The 23506-nt window shown below is 34.9% G+C and overlaps 1 long non-coding RNA gene across 1 annotated transcript in view; it reads left to right on the top strand.

Moving 5' to 3' along the window:
• Positions 1-1446: 1446 nt before the first annotated feature.
• The window catches only part of LOC119534876, a 190810-nt gene continuing 168750 nt past the window's right edge, over positions 1447-23506 (top strand). Inside the window, exons 1-2 of the long non-coding RNA XR_005217125.1 lie at positions 1447-1534; positions 6882-7017. This is a non-coding gene — a long non-coding RNA (uncharacterized LOC119534876). The remainder of the gene's footprint in view (positions 1535-6881; positions 7018-23506) is intronic.

Genomic DNA, 23506 nt, shown 5'->3' with positions numbered 1-23506 from the left:
TGTGCTAGCGATGAGAGAGAAATTGGAGGAAAAGGTTTGCTTCTCGTTAGAAGGAAATATGGTCAGAAATATGACTTCACCCTTTAAGAATGGAAATTAGCTTTTTATCAGTAAAGTACTTTTTTGCTAGATTGAAGACTTCTGTCAAGCTTTTGATAGGCAAGGAGAAGATAAGAATCCTCCTGGTGCTAATAAACTTTTTAATTACTTTCTTGTTACACACATTAAGATGCTTTCTAAGATTGCCTAGGCCCAAATGCATGTGAAGCATTGTTTTAATAAATTACATAAGTCATAAAACAATGGTTATTGTGAAAATTAGTGATGGTTCAAAAATTGCTTCAGTTGATGTAAACAGTAATTTTACTAAGTGTTTCTTAAAGGAGCATTGTATTCAAAGATTATAAAAACCCCAGTCTGTGATTTTCTTATTGCAAGAGTTATCTGAATTTTTATTTCCCCACTGCAGAATACATTTAAACATAAAATGATTCTTGATGGTTTTTTCCCTGGAATTCAAACATAACCTAATGCTTTCAGTTATGCTTCCTTTTTCTTCCACAATAGGAAGGAGTCAGACCATGGAGAGCTTTGTATGTCCTGCTACAGGTTTTAAAATTCACCCTGTGGGTGCCAACTTGTGAAAGAGATTTTAAACAAGCGCATGATGTGGTCAGATTTAGGTTTTGGAGAGGTCACAGTGATAGCTAATGGAAGATGGATCATAGAGGGGCTGGACCAATTGCAGGGCAACCAGTTAGGGGCCAATGTGACTTCTTTATTGATGCTCCATTACTTTCAAAAAAAAGCCCCTGCACTGACACTCAATACCATTCACTTGCTGGTCACAGTCTTCTTTCCAAATTTCAATCTTTTTATGTCTTTCATGAATTCTATGCCCACTTTGAGCTGGGGCTGGAATATATATCTGATTAGCATTTCTATCTCACCGCTTTGTGCATTTTTTTTTAATTGGAAATGTACTTTTTTCTCCTTTTTCCCACTGAGTATGTCTTTCCTTTAAGACACCTCTTAGTTTCTCTCCTCCTCAAATATTAATCTGATTGTCTTGGTTTGGTGGGTTGTCTGTCTGCCTTTCTCTCTCTCTTTCTCTTGTGGATATTTGTGACATTCATTTGTCATTAATCATGTGTTATCTGTATTACTATGAGTTATGTGTGTGAATGGAATGATAAAGTCCTTGATGGCATACATTTTTCTTGCATCTGTATATGTCTTATGTCAATATGCTTTTTTGTGTGTGTGCAAAGTAATGATCAACAAGTGTTTGTGGCTAATGACAAAAATGAATTTGGGAATACTTTGAATTAGTTCACATTTTTACAGCTGAAAGTATATGCATAAATTGACTTTTTATGCATATAAAATGATGCTACATTAATTCAGTATCAAAATATAATTGCTTTCTCTTGAAATATTCAGATTTGTGAGGCAGTAGACTGTCAAGCAATGGATTGGGAAGGAAAACTAACATCATTTTTGAACATCTCCTAAGGAGCAGACACTATACCAGGTACTTCATACACGCCATTTAATCCTAATAGTAATTCTTTGAAGTAGGGATTAATATTCTCATTTTAAATAGGACGTGGTTCAGGGAGGTTCAGGGAGATTAGAAAAGGAAATGCGGAAATCAGAGAGACTGAATTGGTGGCTCTTGTAATCAACCTGAACAGAAATATCAAGTGCTGAATTAGCCCAGGGTAGTGAGAATGGGGAAATGGAGAATTAATTCTAGAAATGTGTGGGAGTTAGAATGAACAGATTTTGTGCCTGGTTGGGTGGTGGAGGAATGAGGAGACAGGAATTTCCAGTTTCCAGCTTGAGCTACTCAGCAGATTTTGATGCCACTCACTAAAGCAGGACAGAAAAATAAGCAGATTTTAGGGCCACAGATTTGAGGTTCCTGTGGGACCCTCAGGTGAGGATACACAGAGAAATACATGCCTAGAATTTAGGGGAGAAGTCTGGCTGAAGGGTTGTCTTGGAGTCATTCTATATATGCACTCATTCTTTCAGCAACTGTCTTCTGTCAATACTAAGGGTGGGGTGGTGGGAACAGTCAGCCTTGGGTGCAGGCAATAAGATGGTGCATTGTCTGCCTAGAATAAAACTAAATGAAAGTTGTTCTTTTTGTTATCATCATGCGCCAGTAATACTAAACAATGCCAGTGATAAAATTCTCTTACCCTGAAAAATTATTTTTAAGACTGCAGTCTGAACAATTGCTGAAGATACAACTGAATTTTAATAAGTAATCTGTAAACTTTGAATAAGCACATTTTTATTCCTTCACAAATATTGTCTTCTACATGGAGATGTTAACTCCTGGCACATGTGAACTCAGCTCCATGCTTTTGTTTTGAGAGTATGTTTGTAAGTTTTTGAAATCATTTGAGCTCATTAGAGTGCAGTTTTTGTCTCCATCCCCTTTAGTACCACATATTTCAACAATTAAGCAGATTAGAAACAAATAATGCTAGCACAGTGATTGGTAAGACAAAGAAACAGGACTCGGGCTATGTACATTATATCATACCATTTGACACTTGGAGTCTTTAATTTTTGTTTCAATTTAAAACAGTGAAACAGCATGGAACTGTTTGGTAAGTCTGAATTTTAGTTCATTAATGAAATAATTTACAGAATTTGAATAATGCTTTAAAAGTATTGACAGAATAAATTCATTATTATGATTTGTTTTTAGAAGAAAAGCATCATGAAAATAATGATTACTACTAATTATTTTGTGTTGATTATTGCAAATAATTTTGTAGCATAGAGGAGAGGGGCTGTTAAAAAATGATCTGCTCCAGGTGTCAAATGTGCTGGCGAGCTACTGCCCGTGTCTGAGGAACCATTCTAGGCTCTGTAGACTTAGTAAATGAAGCCATGAGGGTTTCAAAGTTGGTGTAGATGAGATGGCTGAAGGAGAATGTGTAAGAGAAGCAAAGAGGACCCAGTACAGAGCTCTGGAAAACACCACCTTTTAAGAGGGAGACTTCAGAAGAGACCCTGAAAGACTGACAAGGAGCAGTTGGAGTGGATGGAGGCCATGTAAGAGAGGACAGTCTCCCACATGAGAGGAGAAAATATTTCAGGAAGGATGGGTGGTTAACAGCTCAAGCATGAGTAAGAAGACAAAAAAGAAAATGACTGGAAAGTGCCTGTTGGGTTTGACAATTCAAAAGTGATGGGTGACCTTACTAAGAACACTATAGCATGGAGAGGCCTCTAAGGAGGGAGTGAGGTCTTTTAGAAAGTCTTTGCTCACAATGGGAGAAGTAAGACAGGGCTGCTCAGGGCAAGAAAAGATTACAGACTAGAGGGAGAATTAAATTAGTTTTCCTCTTTCTAAAAGAAGTACACATCCATTGTAGAAACTTTGGATGAAATTGAAAAATAAAAGAACTGTAAACTCAGGTCCCTTGGCCTTATTGGCCTATGACCAGAAAATATTCACATCTTAATCCCAAAGCCTCAACCCTCTCTTTGTGTGATTACAAAGCCTCAGGCCCATCTCACAGTGCCCTCAGCCATTCTTTCAGGATAGACACCAAATACTGTCACCTCTCTTCTACTTTTCCTACTTCAGGTCCCATGTGTTCATGCCAGTTAGCCTCAAGGCTACTTGAAAGTAGCCATTGCTATGAGAACACTAGGATCTGTACTGAGGACACAGTCCAGAAATTTCCAGGCTCCATCCAGGGGTGGGTAGAAAGGCCCTGCTCCAACTCTGGTCTTTGTACATAATGTCATTTGGGTCTCCAGGGCTCAGCCCAGCCCAGAATCCCAGTCTTTGTGAAGGCCTCTGTCTTCCTTCTACACTATGCTCCCTCTCCCCAACCAGGGGTATAATATAGCTCAAGTAACAATAAAGACCCCACCATTGTTCTGCATTCCCTCAGTTTCAACCTTGTCTCTCAAAAGCAATTTCCCCTTTTCCAGATGCAGTCCTCTCCTCTCTTCTCTGTTTAGTCATTTTTAGGTCCTTGGAACTATATATTTTCCAAACTTCTGCACTTCAGCAGAGTCTTCTCTTTACCCATGCATAATTTAAAAGATTCATTTTACTTTTTATGCAAAGGACCTGTCTGTCCTCAAAGGTGGATTCAAATTCAAATTTCTGCTCCTTGTTAAACAGAAACTACCTGAAACTGAATTTTTTTTTTTTTCCTCTCGACTTCTATTCTTCCATTGAGGTAGCAGGTATCTTAAGATAAATTTTTATTCATAACTAACGCACAAAGTATTCTTCTATGTGTCACCCTGTTCTTCAGCAAAATGTAGAAAAATAATAGAAAAAATATAAGTTGAGCTTTCTTTCCATAAGCATTATCACACAATTGATGCTAAATGATATATTTACCTGGATGTATAAATAAATACAGAAATTGGGATCATAGTGTAAATGAAGATTTTTTTACCCTTTTGTTTATAAAATTATACTAGTAGAATTTTCCTAGACCTTAACTAGTGTTAAATTTTCTTTCATCATCACATATCATTTTAAATATAGAGGTAGCATAAATTATTTAATCACTCCTCTATCACTGGCCATTTAGGCTGTTTCTAGATTGTAATAGTTTCCCTATACATAGAATTTAGTTGCTTTTCTAATAATTTTCTTTGGGTAAATTTCCAAAAGTGGAATTACTATATTAGAAGGCTTGAAACAGTGCTCAGCGCATAGTAAAAATTAAATAAATATTTGTTGCATGATTCGAATGAAGGTTTTTGATGCTTTCTGAATTGTCCTTCAGGAAGATTGTATATCTGGGCACTTCCCTCAAACACTTCCACTCCATTGCCTTTCTCAGAGGCCCAATTTCATTGCATCCTCTTTGGTATTTAGAATTATCTTTTAATCTTTGTTAATTTTAATAGGTGAAAATAGTGTATTGTTTTTCAAAACTTGCGTTTCTTTGATTAAGAGTGAGACTGCACGTACTTCCATATGCTTCTTTGACCCAATTCCCTTGTGAATTGTCTACTCATGCCTACAACTTTGCATGTCTGCTTACTGGTTGGCGAGAAGAGACCAACACCCACCTTTTCTCTAAGTTCCTAGTCTGTTGGGGTGAGAATTTAGAGTTTAGTATCATCTAGGTGCCTCCAAGGAGAAGGGACCCACAGAGCATATCTTTGCATTATTTCTCTTGGTGCTCATTCTTTAAAGGCATATCACTGCTGGTGACACTCTCTGGGCTTGTAATATTTTGTATTGGAGCCAAATCCTTACTGGGGTTTGGTGTGTTGGAAAAATAGAGTCATCGTCCAAGTGTTCCTAAATAATCTCTCCCACCATCCCTCTGGTAGCGTGGAAAGCTTTTCTCCCTATAATGCCCTTTGCCCACTTATTCCTACTGAGGTATTTGTCTTTTACTTACTGACCTGTAATATTTCTCTATATATTAAGGCAATCAACTTTTCATTTGTTTCCTGTTGCAAATGTTTTTGCTGTTCGTTTTTGCCTTTTTGTTTTTGTTTGTGCAATTCAGGTTTTGAAATATGTCATAAAATTAAGTAGCTTTTACTATTTTTGCCCTGGAAAAGTTTACATAGTAAGGGGATTATCTGTGCTTTAGAACTTTGGAAGTTTATTTCAGTGAAACCATTTAGCTTTTCTGAGGGAACAGTTCTCTGATATTTTTCTCTAGTACAGTTTATTTTTTGATTGTTGGACAATCATTAAACTGAGTTGATCTGTCTGATATATTGTAGTATGTTCTTGTCAATTTCAGTATTTTTCAACTTAGCATCATATAACTCCAAAATACATTTTCATGAATGATCTTTATGATTTTCATATATATTCAACTTAGTATCATATAACTCCAAAATACATTTTCATGAATGATCTTTATGATTGTCGTATATATATATTACATATATATAACACATCTAGCAGTCAATCTAAAATACATGTGACAAAATGGAACAAATGGGATCATAATTTTTGTAATCTGAAATTTTACACATAAAATATATATTAAGAAATTAGAACTAAATAGTCCTTTAGCTCAGCAATTTTCAAACTATGGACCAATAAAAATACCTTAATTTCTTTAAAGGTTTATTATTTTTGAATATTTATTTTTGCTTTCAAATTTCTACTATTATTTAAAATGCAATGAATGTACTTGCTACTAAATCCCTAATGATTTTCTTAGGATAAGGGGTTTGTTTGGTCAAAGCGTATAAAGTATTGACAAATTCTCTCTCTATTTATCTATATAATCTTGTCCCCATATTGTCCTCCATACGGTTTTCACTGATTATTCTTTCAGTTGCAATTTATGGGATTGTCCAGTTTGTTGACTAATCTCCAAACTGGATACCATCGCTTAAAAATTAATTTTCCAATTAGATAGGCAAAATATGGAATTTGTTTTTATTGCTAGAGAAATTGCATGGTTCTGTATGTTTATTTGACATTTCCTTTAATCTTGGATTTTGATTACAATTTTTGTAAATCCCAATTTTAACTATAATACTATTATCTTTCCATTTTTCCAAAATATTATTTCACCTATATAAATGACATTTATTGTACAAGGAATTGGCTCCTAGAAGGTTGGCCTGAGTAAAGTACTTAGAGAAAAATGACTAAATCAATATGAAAACAGCCATTAATATACTGTTAGAAGCTTATGTAATAGTTCAGAGTGATATTTTTCTACTTACTTTTAGTTGATTGAATACTCTTGTAAATTCAGTCAATGTTAAAACTCCAATTAAACAATTTAATTGTTCTTAAATTGTTGATGCTTAGTCTTTTAATTTCACATGTAACAAACTGGATCTTTGTGGCCTCTGAAAATTCTTACCACAGCTATTATCCTCTCTTTGTCTCTCAGATTCAGTTTCTGGCCTGCCCTGTGTCCTTGGAAGTAGACCTCTGCAAAACGAACCTTCCCTTGCTCTGTGGCTAATAATTACGGTCAGCCAATGGGAGAAACTGTGGAAGATATGTGTGGGAACAGAAAAGTTGGGGTATGCATTCCCTAAACTTTCTCCTAACTTAACAGCAGTTATGTCAATGTCCATGGTTGTGTTTCACTAGAGCAGTTGTTCCTCACATACTCTGTACATTAGAATCACTTGGGGGGGGGGGATTTAAAATATACTTTTGCCTATAAATGAAAACACTGGGATAAAGGGCATAACTTTTTAGGGTTCCTGATAGATATGACTTTACCAAAAACTATACCAATTATACTCTTATTAACAGTGATTGAGAGCTTACCTCACCTCATCTTTATCACTCAGCCCTGAGTATTTTTATTTAAAATTTTTCAATTTGGTAGGTATAATCAACTATTTCATTATAGTTTTAATTTGCATTTCTTAGATTACTAGTGAGGTTGAGCTTTTAAAATTATTTCTTCTGTGGATTATCTTATTCAGGTTTCTTTTTTTTAGAATACTGGGAATATTATTATTGATTTGTATGTGTTTTATCTATTCAGAAGATTAATTTTTACCTGTCATCGGTTTTATATTTTTTTCCAAGTTTTGCATGTGTCTTTGAGTTTTAATAATGCTTTCTTGAGTTAATGTTTTGAAAATATATATATTCAGATGGAACATAATAAAGATGTCAATTCCCCCTAAATAGATCAGTAGGTTTAACACAATTTCAATCACAATCTCAGCAAAGGTTTGTTACAGACAAACAAGCTTATTCTAAACATTTATATTGAAAGGCAAAGGCCTTAGAATAGCTAAAACAATTTTAAAAAAGAAGAAAAATGTAAGAGAAATCTCTTTTCCTGATGTTAAGGCCTACTATATAGCTACAGGAATTGAGACAGTGTGGGATTGGTGGTGGAATGTACCCATAGATCAACAGAGCGGAACAGAGAAACCAGAAATAGATCCATGCATATATTCCCAATTAATTTTTGACAGAGGTGCAAAAGCAATTCAATTGGGGGAGAGGCAGTCTTTTCTCAAATGGTACTGAAGCAATTGGCCATCCATCTGTAAAAATATGAGCTTCAACCTAAACCTCACATCTTACAAAGTAAACAACTCAAAATGGGTCATAGACTGATATGTAAAGCCTAAAACTTTAAAACTTCAAGAAAGGAACACAGGAAACAAATTTTAGGGCCTAAGACTAGTTCTTATACTTGATCCCAAAAGGATGATCCATGAAAGAAAAAATCAATAAATTGGACCTCATAAAAATTCAGAACTTTGCTCTATGAAAGATGAAAAGACAAGATACAGCCTGGGAGAAAAGATTTGCAAACCACATATCTGACAAAGGACTAGTATTTAGATATAAAGAACTCTCAAAACTCAACAGTAAAAAAATCAAACAATCAAATTAGAAAATGGGCAAAGACATGAACAGCCTTATCACCAAAGAGGATATACAGATGACAAATAAGCATATGAAAAAATGCCCATTAACCCTTAGGGAAATGCAAATTAAAATCAAAATGAGCCATCACTACACATCTATCAAAATAGCCAAAATAAAAAAAAGTGCCAAGACCAAATGTGTAAGGATGTGGAGAAACTAGATCATTCACACATTGCTGGTGGGAATGGAAAATGGTGAAGCCACTTTGGAAAACAGTTTAGTAGTTTTTGTAAAAACTAAGCATGAAACTATCGTATTATACAATAATTGCAATCTTGGGCATTTATCTCAGATAAATTAAAATTTATTTTCACAAGAAGGTTGCTCACAAAAGCCAGCTTTACTTGGTTTACTCCATAACTGAAAACTGGGAACTACCCACTGTTTTTTAATGGGTAATTGGCTAAACAAACTGCGGTACATCCCTACCATGGAATATTACTCAGTAATACAAATGAATGAACTACTGATTTGTGCAATAATTTGAGTAAACCTCAAGGAAATTATACTGAGTGAAAAATGCCAATATCAAAAAGATACATATTGCATGATTCCAGTTTAAAGCATTTGTGAAATAACATCATTACAGATGTGAAGAACAGATTAGTGGTTGCCAGGATTTAGGGATGAGGAGAGGAGAGTGTGGATGTGGCTATAAAGGGGTAGCAGGAGGGAGCTTTGTTGAGATGGAATATTTAAGGCTCTTGATTGTTGTGGTTTTTACACAAACGTGCATGTGATAAAATGGTATAGAACTATATATGCACATGGACACACACACATGACTGGGTGCATATACACTGCTGAAATCTGAATAAACTCTGTGCTTTGTACCATTGTCAGTTTCCTGATTTTGATGGAATGTTGTATTTAAGCATGCTGTACTATTGGGAGAGGCTGAGGGAAGGGTACACAGTCACATTTCTTTGTAACTTCCTGTGAATCTATAATTATTTCAATAAAATAAAAGAAATATAAAAGTTCATTGCTTATTTGTACTTAAAAAGTGGTGTAGATATACAAAAAAATTCTGTAAAAGTATATACCTAAGTAATAATAGTTGTTATTTCTGGGAAGTGTGAAGCATGTCCTAAGGGGTATGGGGAGATAAGAATACTTTCTAGATATAAAATTGTGCAAAGTTTTAAAATGTGTTATGTGTATGTGCCACTTTTGCAATTTACGTACAAAAAAAAAATCATCAAAAATATGTATTCAAACCTTTAATCACTTCCTAGTGAACTTTTTCCAGCACTAAGTTTTTTTAAATGTAATTTTATTGAGATAAAATTGCATTTTAAAAAATTAAAAGTAAAAACTAAAATCAAATTAAAAATTAAAATTAAAAACTAAAATTACATTAAAAATAAATTTAAAAATTTTATTGAGATAAAAATAGTTTAACCAATTTATCACCTAGAATATTTTAAGATGTCTTTGTTATATTACAAAAGTGAATTTTGATTAGAAATAAATTCAAATTATAAATTAAATTGTAGAGAATTTACCTCTTTCTTATCTAGGAACTTAGAATATCTGTCCATTTTTTTAAGACTACTTTTATATCTTTCATTTACATTTAGTAATTTCCTTTATAAAGCTCCCACACTGTATTTTGTTATTCAGTATTTTATATTTTGGGCTATAATTATCAACAATGAGTGGGATCTTTCTTTTTAACTGATTATTACTAACATACTGCAATTGACTTTTACATATTTATTTTGCATCCAATCATTTTGAAAGCTATAGTAGTTTTACTTTTATTTGATTCATTTGTATTGCTTTATTTTGTTGCTCACTCCAACATCTTCTCTATGGCTGGCCACAGTTGATAGCCATTTTGTAGGCACATGTCTAAGGAGACTATCTCCTTCCATTTCTATAAAAAAATCTCATTTTTGAAAGGTATTTTTACCAGATGAAGAAATTCTTGGCTGTCAGTTTTTCTCTTTCAGTACCTTAAATACATCATAACCATGACCTCTCATCCCCATGGTTTCTGATGAGAAATCATCACTTAATTTTATTGTGGTTCCCTTGAATGTGATGAATCACTTTTCTCTTACTGCTTTTAGGATTCTCTCTTTATCTTTGGCATTTGACTTCCTGTTTGCATGTGTCTTGTAATAGGTCTTTAGGATTTATTCTGTTTGATGTGTATGTCTTGTGCTAGAATTGGGAAATCTTTGGATGGTATTTCCTCAAATATTCTTTTTGCCCCTTTTCCCTTCGCTCCTCCTGAGACACCCATGATGCATACGTTCGTGTACTTCATGCTGTCATTCAATTCCTGGAGACTCTGTTCATTTGTTTATTTTCTTTTCTATATCTGTGCTTCTGTCTGTATGATTTTGATTGACTTGTGTTCTAGTTCACCATTTCTTTCATCTGCCTGTTGAAATCTGCTATTGTATGCCTCTAGTGTATTTTAATCTCTTCTATTGTTCCTTTCATTCACTTAAGTTTTGTTTTGTTTCTTTTCATACTTTTAAATACTTCTTCATTCTCACCCAGTGTCTTCTTAACATCAGCATATTGTCCTTCAATTCATTGAATTTATTTAGAAGATTTGTTTTAACATCTTAGAGTAGTCATTCCAAATTCTGCATCTCCTCTGAAGATTTAATTTGTTCCTTTAACTTGGTCATATCTTCCTGTTTATTAATACTGCTTGTAATTTTTTCTGATGTCTAGGCATCTGAATATCTTGAGGAGTTTACTCTGAAGGTCAGTTTCTGTCTCTTTCTTGGGATTTATTGTTGATAGGCTTTGTGTTATGGCTCTTATTTGACACTTTGTTCAACTTATTCTAGACCTTGGGGATTTCCCATGTTTAACTGATTAGATTTTTTCAGCTCTTCTTCATCTGATTTTTGACCTACATATGCAGTTCAAGTACTATTTTAATGCAATTTTATTGAGATATATTCACTACCATACAATCATCCAAAGTGTACAATCAGCTGTTCACAGTATCATCATATAGTTGTGCATTTATCACCACAACCAATTTTTGAACATTTTCATTATCCAAAATATAAAAATAAAAGTAACAAACAAGACACAAAACATCTTATACCCCTTCTTTCCTCCTATTATTCATTTACTTTTTGTTCCCATTTTTCTACTCATTTGTCCATACACTGGATAAATGGAGTGTGAACCACAAGGTTTTCACAATCACATGGTCACACCATGTATGCTATGTAGTTATATGATCATCTTCAAGAATCAAGGATACTGAGTTGCAGTACAACAGTTTCAGCTATTTCCTTATAGCTAATCTAATACACTAAAAACTAAAAAGGGATATCTATATAATGCATAAGAATAACCTCCAGAATGACCTCTCAATTCCTTTTTATATCTTTCAGCCACTGAAACTTAATTTTGTTTCATTTCTTATCCTCTTTTTAGTCTAGAAACCTTTTTGAATCATATGATGCTGGGTCCAGGCTCATCGTCAGGAGCCATGTCCCATGTTGTCAGGGAGATTTACACTCTTGGGAGTCATGTTCCATGTGTGGGGGGAGGCAGTGAGTTTACCTGAAGAGTTGGCTTGGAGAGAGAGGCCACATCTAAGCAACAAAAGATGTTGTCTGGGGTTGATTCTTAGGCACAATTACAAATAGGCTTAACCTCTCCTTTGCAGTACAAGCTTCATAAGGGCAAGCCCCAAGTTCAAGGGCTCAGCCTACTAAAATTGTAGTCCCCAATGCTTTCAAGAATATCAGGAATTCCCCAGGTAGGGAAGTTTAATATTTCCACATTTCCCCTCAGTCCCTCAAGGATGCTTTGCAAATACTTTTTATTCTCTGCTCAAATTACTCTGGGATGTATTGGGCCTTCACTCTAATCTGTACAAACTAACCTGATCTCACCCCTTATGCAAGGTTCTAAGTAATTATGGTGTTTGAATAAACTGACCATACAGGTTAAATTATATAGTGTGCTACAGAAAATATAGATTTTGCACCAAAGTAACATCTCTTTCTTGGTCTTACATAAAAGTTGAAGTTTTAAAACACAGTCAGTATCATCCTTTACCCTTTAGTCTGATTTACCTTAGTCCCAACCAAATCCATTTTGTTCATATCTTTAATTGAAGTCTGATCTCTTTTTCAGCTTTTTAAACAGTTGCTCTTTGGGGATAATGCTGACATTCATAGCTGCCTAACTCTTGCTCTGAGTCTCAGGTGTCACAGAGACACCCGAAGTCCCAGAGATTGACCAGGTTAAACAAACAGCTCAGCATCTCAGAATTTAGAAATAATCATTGCAACTCATGAATGGATGTGACTGCTGTAAGAGCTTACAATCTAGGAAGCTTTACAATAAGCCTTCCCCTAATAATCTGTGCACTCAGATTCAATTCTCAGGGTTTGCACATTATAGTTAGCCCATATTAGTGAGGCATTATAATACTTGTTTTTTCAATTCTGTCTTATTTCACTCAACATACTGTCCTCAAGGTCCATTCACCTAGTTGCAAACCTCACAACTTCATTCCTTCTTGCTGTTGCTCAGTATTCCATTGTAAGTATACACCACAGTTCACCCTTCTGTTCATCAGTTGATGTATCCTTAGGCCACCTCCATCCATGGAAAACCATGAATACTGCTGCCACAAACACTGGTACAAATGTCCATTTGAGTCCCTGCTCCCAATTCTTCCATGTATATACCCAATAACAGAGTTTCAGGACCATATGGCAACCCCTTACTTAGCTTCATGTGGAACCACAATGCTGCCTTCCAGATGGGCTGAATGATTCTCCTTCCCCACTAACAGGGAATAGGTACATGCCTCTCTCCACATTTTCTCCAGCACTTGTATCCTTCCATTTATTCTTTAAAAAGTTTTATTCACACACCGTACGATCCATCCTAAGTAAACAATGATTCCCAGTATAATCACATAGTTATTCATTCATCACCACAATCTATTGAGGATATTTCCATTTCTTCTGCAAAGAAAGAGGAACAGGAGAGAAAAAAATGAAGAGTAAAAAATAAAAATAAAATACAATAAAATACACAGAAAAGTTCAGACAACAGCAACACCACCAAGATTCCTGTACCACTCCCTTATATTCCCCTCTTATAGACATTTTGCTTTGGTATATTACCTTTGTTACAATTAATGGATGCATCTTACAATGTTATTGTTAGGTATGGATTCTAGTTTGCATTGATTGTATTTTTCCCCCTGTACCATCCAATTTTCAACATCTTACGAATGTTGATATTCATTTGTTCTCCATCAGGTAAAGACATCCTTGTATTTGTACATTTAATCAACATCACTGAGCACTGTAGGTTTCACTAAGTTATACAATCCCTGTCTTTATTTTCTATCTTTCCTTTTGGTGTCCTACATGCCCCTAGCCATCCTCTTCCAACAATACCCATACTCATCTTTGTTCAGAGTACTTACAATATTGTATACCATAACACAGTACTGTGCTGTCCATTTCTGGACCTATATGATCATTACTGTTGCATTTTCTGTACTCCTTCAGCATCAAATGCCCAATCTCTAATCTCTTTCTCTCCCATGATGATCTGTGTTCTCAAATTTAACTCTCAAAGTTAACTCATCAATGTTAGTTCATATCAGTGAGACCAAACAGTATCCATCCTTTTGTTTCTGACTATTTTCACTTAATATAATGTCTACTATTTTCCATTTTGTCTTTTGTTTTTTATTATGTCATATTTATTTTCTTTTTTCCCTCTCTCTTTTTACCATTACTGGTAGTGGCCTTTCTACACTCATCTCCAAACCTCTCTCTCATTACTTTTCCTATGTGTAGTGCTCCCTTTAATATTTCTTGTAGAGCAGGTGTCTTGTTCACAAACTCTCTCAGCATCTGTTTGTCTGAAAATATTTTAAACTCTCCCTCATTTTTGAAGGACAGTTTTGCTGGGCATAAAATTCTTGGTTGGCAGTTTTTCTCTTTCAGTATCTTAAATATATCATACCTCTGTGTTCTTGCCTCCATGGTTTCTACTGAGAACTTTGCATATAATCTTATTGAGTTTCCCTTGTATGTGATGGATTTGTTTTCTCTTGCTGCTTTCAGAATTCTCTTTTTGTCTTTGACATTTGATAATCTTAGTGTTAAGTGTCTTTCAGTAGGTCTATTTGGATGTATTCTGTTTGTGCTATGCTGCACTTCTTGGACCTGTATTTTGTCTTTCATAAGAGATGGGAAATTTTCAGTGATTATTTCCTCCATTATTCCCACTGTCACCTTTCTCTTCTCCTTCTGACACATATATTCATGCACTTCATGTTGTCCTTCAGTTTCTGAGAACCTGCTCATATTTTTCTGTTCTTTCCCTGTATGTTCTTTTGTATGTAGGATTTCAGTTGTCCTGTCCTCTCATTCACTAATCCTTTCTTCTGCCTCTTCAAATCTGATATGTTTCCATTTTGTTTTTCATATCTTCTATTTTGTCTTTCATTCCTATAATTCTGTCAATTGTTTTTTTAAACTTTTGAGTTCTTCCTTATGTTTGCTCAATGTCTTTTTATATCCTTCATCTCTTTTGCAATATCTTTCCTCAACTCATTGAAATGATTTTTGAATTTATTTCACATATTAGTATGAACATCTTTAATTAGTTGTTTCGACTCCTGCATCTCACTTAAGGTACAAATTTATTCTTTTGTGGGCCGTATCTTTGTTTTTTCCTGTTGTGACTCATCATTTTTTATTGTCGAGGCTTCTGGTTTCCTTGATTACCCAAATCAAATTTTCCCAGACCAGATGGGCCCAAGTCTCAGGAGGAGGATATATTCAGTATCAAGTTTCTTTGAGGATGAGGCCCAGAAAGTTGTCAGACTCTCCTGTGAGGCCTCTAGACTGTGCTTCTATCCTGCCCAGCAGGTGGTGCTTGTCAGCCCACAGTTCCCCATTGGTGTAAAGAAGTGTGGTGCCTTTATTTCTCAGCAGACCCTATACATGCCAGGGGCTGAGGGTGGTCAGAAGTCAAGCTTAAGCTGTTTCTGTTTTTTTCTGCCCCCCAGGTCCTGGGATCTGAATTCTCTGAGGGAGATCTGCCACCCATGCTGAGTCTCTTCCCCCTTTCCTTAGGGAAGATATGCCCTTTAGGGAATTTTCTCCTTTACTTGACTTCTTCTTTTGTCTCTCTAACTATCTTAACTCCACCATTGCTTGGGCCAGCTGCCAATTGAAAATGCCTGAGGCTTTCTCTAACAAGCTACTTACATTGAGAGAAAAAAAAAAAAGGAAAAAAAAGAAAAGGAATCCCCTTTTCAGAGCCAGTTCCCAGCCTGTCAGTTTCACTGGCCTACCTGTGATGGTACCTGGTTCTGTGTTTTCCTTTTCTTGGGACACACTCCTTTTCCAGCATTTTGAGCTCAACTAACTTCAAAAGCCTCTGTTTTTATTTATTTATTTATTTATTATTATTATTAGTTTTTTCCATCAGTCCCACTCCTCTCTGCCAGGAGAGACCTCAGTGTTCCTTTCCTGACTGTTCTGGATTTATCTGTGCTTATAACTTATATTCAGAAGTCCAAATTTGTTGATTAAAACCACAATTGGAGCTTGGTTGAGCTACCTTCCCTTGCTCCCGGCAGAGTTCACTATTTTTTTCCCACAGGGACGTGTTACAATTCAGCCTACTGTGCCAGTGGTGGAGGAGCACTAGCTCCTCAGTTTTGGGGGCTTTACTTACAGTTCTATGCAATTCCGGACTGGTGTACAATGTGTATCTGGTCAAAGATGTTCCCCAAAACAATTGTTCCAGACTATTTACTAGTTGTCCCTGGCTATTTACTAGTTGCTCTAGGGAGCTGACTGAATCCCACGCCTCCCTATGCTGCCATCTTGCCCTGCCTCTGCAGTTCAACTTTTAAGATTGCACTATTTGTGCAGTTGTTTCACCCCCAGGAGAAAGCTTCCTTTCCTCTTTTCCTTCTCTGGGAATCTTGATCTGTCTTGTTTTATCCTCTAGCTGTTTTTGCCTGGAATGCAAATTCTGGAAAGAGGGTCAGCCCAGAGAGGACTTTCCCAAATTAGTATTTTCCAGCCCAAACAGAACCAGGGACCCAGGAAAGGGTGCTGAACAGATATAGAGAACCTTGAAGAGAGGGTCAGGAAAGATGCCCCAAATCCTTTCTCAGAGCTCCCTGGATCTGTGCTTTCTGGCTTGTCCTGCTGCTGGCACTCTTTATCAAACTGTTGCCCACAGCCTTAAGGATGCCCTGCATCTTTACACCACCACTGCTTTTGTCCTTCTTGAGGGCATGGTTGAAACAATGGCTGTGGTAGCTGCTGTCCTAAGTGGGCTAAAACAGCCATTCAGAGCTGGGACCAATGATCTAAATTCACTTATCAAAAGCCTTGATCAGCACTTGGATGTGCCTCTCCCACCACATTCTTGGGGAGGAGGGCTTCCATGTCCCTTATCCATAGCAGCCAGACAGGGACCGGACCCAAGACCACAAAGAGAGTTACTCACATTTTTTTAACCTCAGTTTCTCAGTCTCTTCATCCCTCTCTCCCCTGGGTGCTGTGCAATGCTCCCCTAGCCTGTGGAGCCTGAGAACAGTTGTATCAGACAGTTTCTGCCAGTCCAACTACCTGTTTTTGGAGGAGGAGTGAGTCCTGAATCTCCCTTCTTCACCATCTTCCCCTCCCCAACTCACATGTATGATCTTCTAATTTTCTTTGCAAGAAGTTTTCAGACTGAATGGAATTTACCAAAATTTATATATTCTTTATCTGCTGAATGTACAGACAGATGAGCAAAGTCTACTTCATGCTTGAATAAGACACCAACAATCTTTTGTTTTATGTCTTTTACAGTTTCATTAAAATCTTCATAGAAATCAAGAAAATGATCTGAAACTCCATTTTTCAAATCTAAGCACCTAACATCCTAGGGGGAACTTTTTTATTGCCACAATATATTAATTGATCACTGTGGCAGGTATGATACTTGGTAAGGTCTGAAATGATCATATCTACACTGTAATAGGCAACGCATCTGTAATTAAAATTTCCCCATTTGTTCACCTGCAGGATATTTTAGTTACAACCTCTGAATTAGGAAATGCAACTTTACTTGATTTTATAGAGCAATCAAGGGAATGATAAGATAATGCATGTTTGTTATGTGGTATGCCAAAGCTAATTCAACAAGACTGCTATTTTTAAATGAGCAGTGTTGTCTTCTGGAGAGGCAAAGCTTTTTATTAATTTATAAATACTTGCCAATCTCATCCCAGACTTGCATGATTCAAGTCTTTCACTTCCCCTTTTCCATGATGCACAATCTCAAATTCTTTTCTGCATAGTATGCAGTGTGCTCTTTTTGATTAATTGAATCTCTAATCCAGTTGTATGTGTCTGTCATTAAATAACACACTGTCATTTTACCATTTTTTTGGTCATGTCTTGGTCGGGCTGTCATTGGTATTGCAGTGGTTCTCATTTTTATTATCTGAACTCATAGAACACATGATTATAATATTTATAATGTTAAAAATTAAACTAGCATTAGGTACAAATTAACAAGAGTTAATCCACAGGTAAAAATCAAAGATGCTGTGTTAATGCTCCTTGTTGCAGTGTCCTTAAGTTGCTAATTTAGGTTGTGTTACTCAGAGTTACACACCAATGGAGGATCCATCACATAAACTGCAGCTCATGTTTGTCAACCTCTGTAGTCAGGGGAGAAACCAGTGACAGTGACTGCAAGAGGCTAATAACCTATGCCATACTCATCTGACACCAAAAACAGTGTTGCTTTGAGCCCCTTTAATTTGGGCTTGCACTTACCCCCAGAACTTCGGTATTTATTGCTGAAAACAAGGATTTTGTGTGTCTTGAGGAGGGGTTTCCCACGATATAGGACTTTGATTGCTACTACCAGGATGAATGCAGTTTATTGTTGAATTGGTTTTTATTGTTTTACCTGCACTTTTATATTGGGATTTATAAGTGAGATTAAACTATAAGCTTTGTTTTATTTATCTATTTATTTTTGGTCATGTTTTGATTTCAGGATCATATTTACTCCAGAAAGCATGAGCTCTGGAATAATATATGGCATAGAGATTATGGATTTCCTGAAAGATTGAAAGGGCCGCCAAATATAACTCATTGTAGAGTTGCTTTTGTGAGCATAGTTTTTGTAACATTGCTATTTTTGAATGATTATGTGCATTCAAGTGTTCTATTTTTTTCTTATTCCTTGATTAGATTTTGACAGTTTCTGTTTTGTCTTTCTTTCTGGAAAATCACCCCTTTTCCTGAAATTGTAATATATATTAGCATAGAATTTTATATAATATTTATTTATAATTAACATTTTTACTAAATATATATTATAGAAGTAGTCCTTATAAAAATTTGATCTGTTATCTTTTGGATAAATAAAATTATTTTTTACAAATAGTCAGAGCTTGTGTTTATGAACTTAAATATTTTCCATCTATTAATTAATTTTGTTATATTTTTATTTCTTTTCCCCTAATTTCTTTAGGGACTTTTAATATTTTTTTCATATTTCAGCTTAATGCTTCACTCTTTTTTTTTCTCTCTTTTAACCAATGGAGGTGTTTAATGCCATAAAATTTTACTTTTTGAACAACTTTGGCCATATACCATAAATTTTGACAAGTTTTAAGTCTCATTCTAATTTTTTACTAAGTAATCTTTTGTTATAATTTTGAGTTCCTTTTTATTAAATAATTATTTAAGAGCATTTTTATGGAGTTTACTTTTCATTTTTTGATACTTTGTTATTAAGTTGCTTTATTTTCTTATTATCTTTGGTCAAACAATATGCTCTTTAAAATCTTAGCTCTTTATCATTATATAATATTTTACTTTTGTCTTAATATCTAACTGCTTTTTGTAAAGTTAACATTGACACTTGAAAATGAAGTATATCCTATGTTGTGAGAAACAAAGTTCGATTGTAGGATATAATTTGCCTGGAATATCTGGCCATTTCCTATTTTCATTTTATGATATTTCTGTAAAGTATCAATCATTTTTTTCTTGAAAAAACTGCAATGATTTTAAAAAGAAAAAGGAAACAACAATAAAAAACTTGATTCAACCCTCACATGTCCACATCTTCTACTAGTCGATATCTTTTACTTATTTCCTCCACCCATTTCATGGAATGAAGGATAAGCCCCACCCCCTCTCCCTCCCTCTCTCTCTCTTTCTCTCTTTCTCTCTCAATACATGTATATATATTGCATTTATTTATATTATATATAGACACATTTGCCATTAGCCATTAAAATACTTTAAAATATTTGTAAATCTGCAGAATATACAAATAGTGAAGAGCCATCATACAACTTGGCACCTGGCTACTCAGTTATGATCCATATCCCTAGGTTTGCTTGGTGTGGAATGAGCTCCATAGAAACCCACGGCACTCACTGCCCTAGAGATCACCACCTGCCACCTACTGCTTCACTCACTGGAATAAACAGTGTCTTCATTATTAGCACTGCAGGATTAAAAATGGGCAAGAGTTGAAAAATGATTTTAAAACAATTCTGTTTGGATGCATTCGTTATTTAGATTATCTAATAAATGATATTCTAAGGCAATAATTCAGTTTCATTCTGTTTCTGTCTTTTTATTTTCAAATCCACTTTATATGTCTTAGACTGAAAATTGTGTGTGAAGTCTGCTAGTATAATTATACCTTTGGTAATATCTCTGTGTATTTCTATGTTTACATATTCTGATGCTCTGTTATAAGCTCTTAAAGGTCAGTAAATAAAAAGACTCAATACATAATCATCTTTTTATCAATTAAATGGTAAGTTTCTTTGTAATGATTTTTAACCTACAGTTCTATATTGACTGATAATCATATTGCCATTCCTAACTTCTTTTGTGTTTGACTATAATTTTTTGCCAGTCTTTTTTTCTTTTTCTTTTTTTATTCAATTTTATTGAAATATGATCACATACCATACAATCATCCAAAATGTACAATCAGTTGTTCAGTACCATCATATAGTTGTATATTCATCACCACAAACAATTTTTGAACATTTCCATTTACTTAAAAATACATAAAAATAAGAATAAAAATAAAAGTAAAAAAGAACACTGAAAACATCCCAACCCTCCATTATTCACCGAATTTTTGCCCACATTTATCTACTCATCTGTCCATACACTGGATAAAGAGAGTGTGAGCCACAGTATTTTCATAATCGTACAGTCACACCATGTAAGCTGTATAGTTATATGATCATCTTCAAGAATCAAGGGCTGCAGTTCAACAGTTTCAGGTATTTCCTTCTAGCTAATCCAATACACTAAAACCTAGAAGAGATACCTATATAATGCATAAGAATAACCTCCAGAAGAATGACCTCCTCTCGACTCCATTTTGAAATCTCTCAGTCACTGAAACATTTTTTTTTTCATTCTCTCTTCCCCTTTTGGTCAAGAAAGGCTTTCTCAATCCCACGATGCTGGGTCCAGGCTCATCTCTGGGAGTCATGTCCCATGTTGCCAGGGAGATTTACACCCCTGGGAGTCATGTCCCAAGTAGGGGAGAGTTGCCAGTCTTTTAAATTTAATGATTCTGTGAAATCTTATTGTAAATATGTTCACAAGAATTGTTTTTCAACTGATTGATTTAAGCCCAATTAAGAAGAGTTTAGCTCCTAATTAGTAAAAATAACTTACACTTATTTTCATAAATCTTTCATCTACTTATTTATACCAAAGTAAAAGCTCTTGTGATGTATTGTTTTAAATGTTACTAATGGATTGTCTTTAATGTTTTTATAAACCTCAAAAAATATTTCTTTTCATAAAATGTAAAAGAATGAAATTAATTTTGACTTTTCCTTATCTGTGTAAGATGCAGAATTTATTATTCTCTTACTTTCCCCTAATTGCTAAAGTGAGATTTTTAGTTCATTTCTCATGTTATTTTAATATTATATAGCTTCTCTTTTAACAATCATTTTTATATTGTTGTGCCCTAATTAAATTAACAACTAATTCTATATGTTCATTACCTGTTCTTTCATACCACAATTTCATCTTTTAAAAAGATTTCTCTGAATCTCTCCATGTTCATGTTTAGGCCTTCTTTTTGCCTAGACAAATGAAAACAGCTTACCTTGATTCATAATTATTGTCATCTAAAACCTAAACACTATTATGGCTCATTTGGGGTAGGGAGAAGCCTGAGTTCAGCTTGGAATTTTTTTCCCTGTGTTTTTCTTGCCTGGATGCTTATATTATTATTTTCTTTAACTTTTAAAAAGTTAAAGTGTCTGTATGTTTCTTTCATAGTTTGCCCCCGGTGTAGAGTAGGCTCTTTGAATCTGTCAACTTAGCCCATCTTTAAGTTTGGGACATTTATCTTCTCATATAACTTGATGTTGTAATTCTGTTTTTTGGTTTTATTTTCCTTCTGGGCTTATATACATATTTTACTCTCATATATTCAATTTTGAAATAGTGTTCATCTCTCTTATTTTTTTTTTTTAAATATATTGCTTTGTATTACTGAAATCCTTCTCAAGTTTGTCCTCCATAGTGCTGATTTTTATTTTCAATAGTATTTGTTCTGTCTTTAATGCTCCCTTTTAAAATTCTATTTCTATGATTGTCTTTGAAATGCCCTTATAGGCTTTCCTTATTTGAGCTTAGTGCCCTTTCAGCTCATTCTTCTTTTCTGCAACTTGCTTTGTATTTTGTCTTCCTTCTCTTTTATCATAGAATGGATAATTTAAAAAATTATATTTTCTGAAATAAGTGCTTTCTATGTACCAAGTCCGTCTCCAAATTTGATGCCCTTTCTAAATTATTAATATTTAAACGAAGGGAAATTAAGTCAATCTTGACAAAAAATAGTGTTTCTGGAATAGCTTGGGCCCTCCCATTGTCCATGTTGCTTCTTGACTATGTCCTTTCCACATATTGACATAAAATGGATCCCAGTTGCCAGAGTTCAGTAGTCATTTATGTGACACTAATCTACTGTACTTACCTGGGTTTTTGCAGTATCTGCTAAGTTCTCTGAGAGTGCCAGCAAGTCAAATAGAATACTTTTTTCCATACATTCTGTAACAAACCTCCTCCTTCCCCCTCCCACCATTTTCTCTTCTTTTCTTCTATTCTTTTCCTTTTGTTCTATTAGACTCAAGGCTACAATTCCTTAACACTCATCCTCTGTCAGTATTTTAGAGTCTGTGCAATAGGCCAGGCATCTAAAGAAAGAAAAGCTAAATCCTGAACTTTTGGAATTATTTTTTTTTAATTATTAAACTTCATCAAAATTGAATTAGTTGACATTACCCTAGTTTGGATATTGTTTGTGTGATTCATGCCAGATGTTGTCTGTTTCTGCATCTTTATAGGCATGCCCATTGGAAGTTTGGTTGGGATGAAACAGGGTCTCTACTATTGTTTCCATAATAAAAATGAGTGCTTGGTGCTAGTAGTCATTGTATGCAGTGCTCTGAACAGGGAAATTAACACCAGGCAATCCAGGTTTTAAATGAAAAATAATTAAGAAAAAGAAAGTGAAAGAATTTAAAATCACAAAGCAAGGAATTTTCGAAGTTAGAATTAAAGATCTCCATTAGAATTGTAATTTGCAGTTGGAATATGAGCTCATAATAGTTTACGTTGTTAGGCTGATACAAATCTTGCTGCTCATGCTTCTCTGAGCTTGATAAAGGCAGTTATCTATTCCTTCCAGTATTCCCAGAGCCTGACACCAACACTGGCGCTTAGCTGATGTTTCATATATACTTCTTGATTGATTGATGGTGTAGAGGAAGTAGGAAGATGTTCTCTATTGTAATTGTAGGGAAACTTCTGAGCCACTGGCTTTTTAGGTTATTCAGATGATTTTTGATCATGAGAGAGGTAGTAGGAAAGTTTCCTGAATTTGTAGTAACATACTTTGAGAAAGGCTACAAGAAAACTCAAGGTGGCAATGGAGAACAGGGTGAGGTACAGCAGAAATGGAGAATTGGAAATTGAGGTTGAATTCCTTTAAGTGTTTGGGTTTGCATCAGAAGGGATATATAAGAATGTTCTTAATATCCTGTACTAT

This window comes from Choloepus didactylus, chromosome 5, assembly GCF_015220235.1.
Source record: "Choloepus didactylus isolate mChoDid1 chromosome 5, mChoDid1.pri, whole genome shotgun sequence".
Classification (NCBI taxonomy): domain Eukaryota; kingdom Metazoa; phylum Chordata; class Mammalia; order Pilosa; family Megalonychidae; genus Choloepus; species Choloepus didactylus.
Note: the sequence above shows the minus strand (reverse complement) of the source record. Positions and strands in the feature narration are given on the sequence as shown.